This window comes from Corvus cornix, chromosome 12 (assembly GCF_000738735.6).
Source record: "Corvus cornix cornix isolate S_Up_H32 chromosome 12, ASM73873v5, whole genome shotgun sequence".
Classification (NCBI taxonomy): Eukaryota; Metazoa; Chordata; class Aves; order Passeriformes; family Corvidae; genus Corvus; species Corvus cornix.
Window position 1 is genome coordinate 18,023,987 of NC_046342.1, and position 7,819 is coordinate 18,031,805.

Genomic DNA, 7,819 nt, shown 5'->3' on the forward strand with positions numbered 1-7,819 from the left:
AGACACCTGATGTAGACAATTCCCAAGCTAATGATCTTTCTTGCAGGAATTTATTTTCCATCCTCTCCTGAAATGATGGAATATTTCATGGACCTGTATCTTACCCCAATATGGGCTCTCTAACAAGTGTCTGAAATTATACTGAATTGATTAATTGATTCTGTCATGAAGTTGAATGAAATTACATTTCTTTTCAAAGTTTCCTCTTTTTCTCTGTTGAACAGTGATTTATTCAATGGCTGTAATGTGCTCGGGCCAAATCCATTTAATGTTGTTATATCTATATTGAAATCCCCTAATTTATTCATAAAAGAAAGAAGGTGCTCTCCCTTTTTTTCAAGGATTTCAGTCAGAAGACAAGTGAAGCTTGACCTCTGCTACTGCACTGAGCCTTTTCAAAATATCTAATAAATGTTAATATTTCAATTCAGAAACTTCTAGTTTTATTTAAAAAAAACCCAGCCCATAAGTAAGGGTTAACAAAGAACAACTGATACTAAGTAATTTGCAGAACTGGTGTCCAAAATACCACATTTATTTCAGCAAGAGGAATTCCAAGGGTCATGAGCATCAGTTCCTGTGAAGTGAGGCTCAGGAACCTTTTAAAGTGAGGGTTGTTCCGTGGCATTTCTCTTGTGGTCTCTGTTTTCCCCAAATTCAGTCTGCTCAGGCCGTGAACTTGCAGGAACTTGAGCAGCTCTGGCTCTGCTCAGGAGTTCAGGGAGTTGAGTCAGAGTTGGAAATTGGGTTGGGAGTGGCACAGATTCAGGGGGAGCAACGGGAGCTTTACCTTCAGGGTGCCCTTGGTGATCCAGAGCCACAGGAGGCATAAAGTAATTCAGAGTTTTTTTACAAGCAGCAGCTGCAGAACAGTTGAGATGAAGCCTCTCACTTTTCTTTTTTTCCCTTTTCCTTTAAGTGGCTTTAATGCATTTTTAAAGTGTCCTGACATTAAAAGGCCTTCCAAAATAGCATTTCAACCCTGACTCCCTGCTCTCCCTGCACTTGTCAGGATATTTCTGAGCTGGTTTTTGGGCTATTTAGATAAAAATATGTCATTGTGGGTTGGTTTTTTTTCATTTTCTTCTCTAGCTTGCCAGGTGCTCATTTCCTGAATGGCACTGTAAAATCTTTCCTCTGTCAGTTTTTGTTGTGAGCATTCCAGGAAGCCTCTCGTCCCAAAGAGCAGGGAGGAATGGGGATATTTCTGGAGTTGCATCTGTTTGGGGGAGATCCCAGTGACAGATTTAGGATTTTGGAAATGGCAGCTGAGACAGCAGTGCTGAAATTTAAGATGCATTCATATGGTGTGGCTGTCCTGGCTCACTGGGTGGTATTTGAATAACAGTTACTTTACCTTTTTTTTGTCCCCAGGGAGTAAAAATCTGGAAAAAAAAATCATTCGAAGAGGATTCAGTATCGAGGAGTGATCCTTGCTGTGGTGGCAGAGGGATCCAGTGGCTACAGCATCCTGAGAAGCTGCTTTTGTCCAGGAGAGGACACCCTTGATGGCACTTCCAGCTGAGAGCTCTGAGATCTGGATTTTGGGGAAGGTAACTCCGCTCTTGACATCAGGGAATGGTGAATCTGGGATCTGGAGGGAGGCACAGAGTCCCACAGAGCCTGGCAGGGGAGCTGAGAATAAAGGGAAATTCTACAAATGGAAGGAAACCAAATATGAAAGATCCTGGGGAGATTTTTCTCCACATAGTGCCTTGTTTCCAAACTCTTACAACAGCTCTAAGGCGATGCAGGTGGGTTGTAGAAAACACTAAAAATTTATTTTTTAATACTTTTTCAGTCCTTTTTTCCTTTCCTTTTGGGAAATTAGTGGCAAAATAGCCCTGACTTCAGCAGAAGTCACAGAGCAGGGCTGTGGTTTTGAAGTTTTTCCTCTAAGAGCCCAAAGGAGGTGGAATTCATCAAAGGCAGCTTTGAGGCTGGGCTCTGTGAGTAGCTCCCATCTATATTCAAACATGAATTAGGTAACAAGGAGTGAAGCTTTGGCTGTCACTCATTTGTGCAGCCACAGTTCCTTCCCTTAATGACTCCCAGATAAACACAGGAGTTAATTCAAAATCTAAGGACATTAAGGGAAGTATAATAAAAGTATAATAAGCCCTAGCATGCTCTGAACCTTGCTCAGTGATGCTTTGCTTCAAAGTTTGCAACTTGGAAATATTTTTACCGTGGAATTGAATGTGTAAAAGCTCAAATTGAAGGAGCAAGTCATCACTTCTCAAAGGAAGCCGACAAACTTTGTGCATATTTTCTTTTTTTTTAAGTGCAAAGTAGTTTTTTAACTTAAGTCCTTTTTGTCTTGCTGCTGTTTCTGTGTAGAGTTCCCAAATAAGCTGCCTTATTAATCTCTGATTAGACAGCCAGCTCTTTAGTTTTTACCAGAAAGACTTAACAAGGGCAGGAAGGCAGCAAAAACTTCAGCTGAGCTCAGAGAACAACTCGAAAGCTTCACATAATGAGCTGCTTAAATAATGTCACACATTTTGCCATTGTCAAATTAGGCTTTTTTATTTTTTCCACCCCTTGTTTCAGTTGCAGGTACCTAAAATATTGAAGGCTTCACTTACTGAGTTCTTTTCATAATTATTTTTTTCTTACAAATGCAGAGGGGATCTACCTAAAATAAGGTGAAAGATCACAACAAGGTTGAAGGTCGGGGAGTTAAAGGTTACACGAGGGGTTGAAATTTCATTTATATCATCTCAACCCTCCTGACCTTTGAGATCAACACATTTATAGCTGGCTTATTCCAACTGATGTGTTTTATAAAATAATAATGGATGTTGGGATTCCAGACACCACAATTCCTTCTCCCTGTTTTAGTTGGCTGAGGTTTATGTGAGGGAAGGATAAGGATCAGTCCCTCTTATTTTCAGGATCACTGGGGAAGAAGAGGCAAAGAACTGAGGTCCCTCTGCTTGGCTCTGAGCATCTTTAACCATCTGAACCCTGTTCTTTATTTTGGGCTTCCTGGATTACATCAACCTGCTACAGAGACGTGCTGCTGCAAATGTGGGGTTTGTTCTCCCTCTTGTGTTCATTCCCAACCCTTATTCCACTCCGAGCCAGGAAAGTTCATTTTTGAAGCTATTCCCACTCTAATTAGCTTCAAAATCCTTCTTGCCATGGGTGAGAAAAATCCAGTCGAATTCTTGGTGAGTTACTTAGTTTCCAAAACTGGATGTAGAAAACTTGCAGGAGATTTCAATTTCTCTGCTGAAGGAAAAGAATGGAGAGAAGAAAGGGGAAGTTTCTCTCATGTTAAGAATCTGTTCTCATAAAAACTTTCTGTCCATCCTTGTGTTTTTCACTTTGTTCCTGCACCACTAATGGTTTATGGAAGTGAGAATTTACACAGTAAATGGGTGCTCCACTGAACAATGTGTTGGATGTCCAGCACTAGGGATAAATGGAATTCTCCCATATAGAATTATCTGCATTATTCCAAGTTATTTCAAGTTTTCATGAAACATTTGGGACCTCTGAGAGTATCACTTTACCCTCATGATTTTTTCTTTTGCAAAATCTGGCACTGTCCTGAATAATTATGGAAACGCAACCTAATCAAAACATGGAAAGGAAATGAAAGGAGGTATTTTTAATGTTTAGAATATTTTCTAAAGAGAATTTGTGTCCACCTAATTTATTTTATATTCCTAAGAGGAGAAGGTAAATTGGAAAATTTAAAAAAATATGAAAAATCCAATAGATGAAGTGAACACAACAGAGTCAAATTCTTTTCTGCATTAATTGTGGTTGGATCCAGTGAAATTTTGAAGATAATACAGGCATGAGTAAGAAGCTTTCGAATGAGAATTTTACCATTATCCATAAGAGTGAGTAAATTCACTTTCCAGGTGAAAATCCTGGCAAATTTTGTTATTTGTTTAAATTAAAAAAAAAGGTGGTGGTGGCAGAGCTGTTAAACTGAAGTTAACAAACGACCAACGGGGATTTAGGACACATCATAAAATCCCATATCTGGGAGCCACGACAAGGCCAATAATGCCACTGAAATGAGAAGCAATAAAGCTGGGCCTTAATTTATGATTTACAAAACATCTGCTTGGATGAGAAGCATAAACCACAGGGCACGGCAAGGAGGAGTCTCTGTTGTGCTGAGGCATCACAAAAAGGCTACAGTTTGGTGCCTTGGATCAGGGCTATAAAACACTGAATAATTCCCAATAATTCTGGGGTGGGGCTGCTCATTCCAGACTGCTCGGTTTGTAACGATGAATTCTAACTGGGGTTTAATTTGCTTTATTTTTAAGTTTGCAATTCTTTGCTTCCAGTGTTTTCTCTGGCTGATAAACCTGGGTGTTTATTCTCATTATCCATGTTAATGGTGTCGCTCAGGCAAAGGACATTTTATGGGAAAAAGAGGTATGAAAAAGAGGTTTATAGGTTAACACATAAAGCCTCCCCCCAAAAAAACCAGATCAAACACAGGTTATAAATCTTTTTCATGATTTGTGCAACAAAACCATGGCATTCAGAGCTCTGGTGCTGCTCCCCAGCTGTCCTTTTATTGCCCACAGAAGGAACTGATAGGATGCATTCAGGTTCATATTTTATCACCAAAACACGAATTTGGGCAGGATTTCAGGAGAATTTCTCATCTGGAAACTGGTGTTAGCAGATAAGACTAAATCCTGGTTTCAGAAAAAAATACCTTTCAAAGTTTTCTGTGAAAAGAGGTTTCTAAAATCCCCAATTTTCATGTTCATCCTTGGGGGACCACATGTTGGGGTGTTTCTTCTTTCCTTTTTCCCCATCCTTTCACTCATTTCTGGTATATTTATTAGACTACAGTGCCATTAAGGGAGAGAGTCATCAGAAATTATGAAGGTCACCTTTGGAGAATAATTAATATGGCAGTAATTGCTCAATTTGTGTCTGGAATGAGAATGTTTGGAGATAAAGCAGGTTCATTTTAGCAATTTTTCCTCATTCTCTGCTTTCCAGAGCCTCAGAAGTTACAATTTTGAGGGATGTGCTGCAGGATCCATCCCCCAGCCTGAGGGGGAGTAGGAAAGGGATTGCAATAAAAGGTGGTTATTTTCCCACAGAACTTCAGGTAGAATCTGGGGATAAAAATGGAGTCATTTCTCAATTAGTATTCATCTCTTTACATGAGAGGATGGACCTGTGGTGGTTGTTGGGCTGTGGAGATGTCAATTTCTCCGGTCTGTCCAAGGTCGTGGAATATTTTGGACAGAGTGTGGCAGGAACAGCTTCAGGAGATGGAGGAACTCCCAACTCCCCCAGTGGTTTGTTCCACACTTTTAAATTTGTTTCTCTAATTCCTGCCTTGTTTTTCTCTAACTTTTAACTTCCAGCCCTAATTTATGTTCTGGGGCAATCGAAGCCTCACAGCTCCTGCCTTTTCCACCTCACAGAGGAATTTGGGTGCTGTGGCCAAATCCCCGAGTTCCTTTTCTGATAAATGAATGAGACTGAACATCCTCAGCATTTCCCTGAGAGGTGTTTTTCCCACTGCTAAATGACACAGATATTAATGGTGGAGGTGGGGGTTGCTGAAGGGGTGAATGACAGTTTAAAATTCAGAAGAAGAAGGAAGGCACCCAAAAAGTTCCCAGGAAATTCCCCTTTGCCTTGGAGCAGTGGTGATGTGGGGAATGCCATTATTGGTGCTGCAGCTTCTCTTCACCCCAGCTGTGGTTTTGTTGCTGCACAGAACCAGCAAAAACCACCAAAAACCCCCAGATATTGAACATGCAGATCTCACGTGAGCCGACCCACTGAGCTGAACCCACTGATTTCCCATTTTTGGGGTGAGTGCAGTGAGGTTCACCGTGTGTGCCTCAGGTACAGCACCTGTGCTCAGTCCTCAGGGACATTTGTGTTAGAAAAACCAGCATCACCTCCCCAAAATACCCCTGGTACCCATGGCATGAAATCTCCCTGCATTTTCCACCCATGTTCATGCAGTGCTGGGGGCTCCCAGTTTATTTCTCCTTCTTCTGGAGATCATCTGCCACTGTAAAAAAATACCAGCTCTACTTCTGAAATGGGGTTTAAAATTTTAAGGCTCCAGCCTGTGATCTTTAAATGCCTTTTGATAATTTTATAGCTTGTACTTTGGCTATAAACCCACGGGGAATCAGTAGGATTCTCTTTCAGGTACCATAGGAGGCAAATATAGAAGTAAATTGCAGATTTCAAGGGCTTACATTGCATTAGTTGCTAATATTTTTTCATACTTATTTCACTTTTTTTGGTTTAAAGTCCTAGCTATTGCAGATATATTAAATATTATGCTGAAGTTTGAGCTCCAGCTTATGGTTAAAATGCGACAATTCTTTTCAGAACTAATATTGGATGAATAGTCCCTGATGAATAGAGGTATTGCCATGTGCTCTTACAGCCCTTTCTCCAGCAAGTGGTGCTGAGATAACTGAAACTGGTACGAAAATGTCTCAAATAACATTAAACATCTCTGTTCCTGCTCCTGAATCCCTGATTCCTCAAGGCTTTGTACTGTAAAGATGATGTTGACTTTCATAAGCCACGAGGAAAATGTCTCTGACAGCAGAGAGGGATTACAGGATGCTGATGATGCTGCATCCTCATATATCTATATTTTGTTTCTCCTGCCCAGAATAAATTTTGCCATCAAGATTCTGACTAGTTCACATTGAAACAGCCTGAATTGCCCACATTTCTGTCCTCCCTTTGCCACTCTCACATATTCAGACTCCAAACTAAAATTATAAAAGGCACCCTTTCAAAAGCTTTTTAGCTGAGTGGTGTGAACACGTAAATTGTATGTAGCAAGAAGCTGGATTAAAAGGACCCCCTGTTCTGAGCAAGGACTCTTGAAGGAAGTGGGAGAACTTTAGGATCATCTTTTCCATGCAGCATTGTGGGTGGTATGGAATAGGGAAGGGGTGCAAAGAACTGGAGACAGAAACATTTCCAGTTTTCTTATAACAGGACAGGGAACATGGCAGTAACAATAATAAAAGAAAAAAGGTAAAACCAGAGGGAAAAACCAGATATGACCATAAAGATTTATCTGTAAATATTGAAAAGGGTGTAGTTCACTGTATTAAAATGAAGTTCAGCCCAAACCAGTGCCTTGTTCTACCAACAGTTCACCCACTCCAGCCTGTGAAACGCTTTGGGGTCGTTCAGGATCTCAGCTGGTTGCCCTGTGCTCTTTCCTCGTGGTAGGACAGGAATTTCTGCAGATCCAGTCATGTGTGCATTGCTTTTACAGGCCTTGGAACACCATTTCTGTTTTTTCAGGTAGTGCTAACCCCACCAGGAGTGACAGCTGCTTTTACCCTGTGCCCCACACGTTGGATGGCTTTTCCTGCAGGGATGTTCTTGCTCTCACATCTGCAGCCTTGTAGCTCTCCGTGCTGTATTTGATGCTGCAGGTACCTAAGGCAGCTGTATTTTCACAAGATAATTGGGTGTTAAGATGCAGAGGTGAACTTGCAGGCAGCTGTGAGGAGTCCCAGCTGGTGCTTATCTGCATTCCTGCCCCCCTGAAACAGTTTGGAAACCTCGTCCGTAGTAAATTGTGCTGCAATGATGGGAGAACACAGCAGTGAAAGTCACAGAAGGGCAAAGAGGGGTAGTTAAAAACCAGCCAGTTCATCAAGTTTTTATTAATTACATTTCTCAGGAAAGACTTGCCCTGCTGAAATAAAGAGAGATTTGATAAGCGTGGTGTAGTCAGCACGTGTGAGGTTATTCTTACTCTTGGACGTTGAGGGGTGGATAATTAATGACTCTCCACCATTCCTGGGCTCCATCAGGAATT

General features: G+C 41.1%; 1 long non-coding RNA gene across 1 annotated transcript; it reads left to right on the forward strand.

The window, feature by feature from the left end:
• Positions 1-1,181: 1,181 nt before the first annotated feature.
• LOC104683380 lies at positions 1,182-7,508 on the forward strand. The gene is made up of 3 exons (XR_750813.4): positions 1,182-1,553; positions 2,898-3,038; positions 7,297-7,508. It is a non-coding gene; the product is annotated as an uncharacterized LOC104683380 (long non-coding RNA).
• The last annotated feature ends 311 nt before the right edge of the window (positions 7,509-7,819 follow it).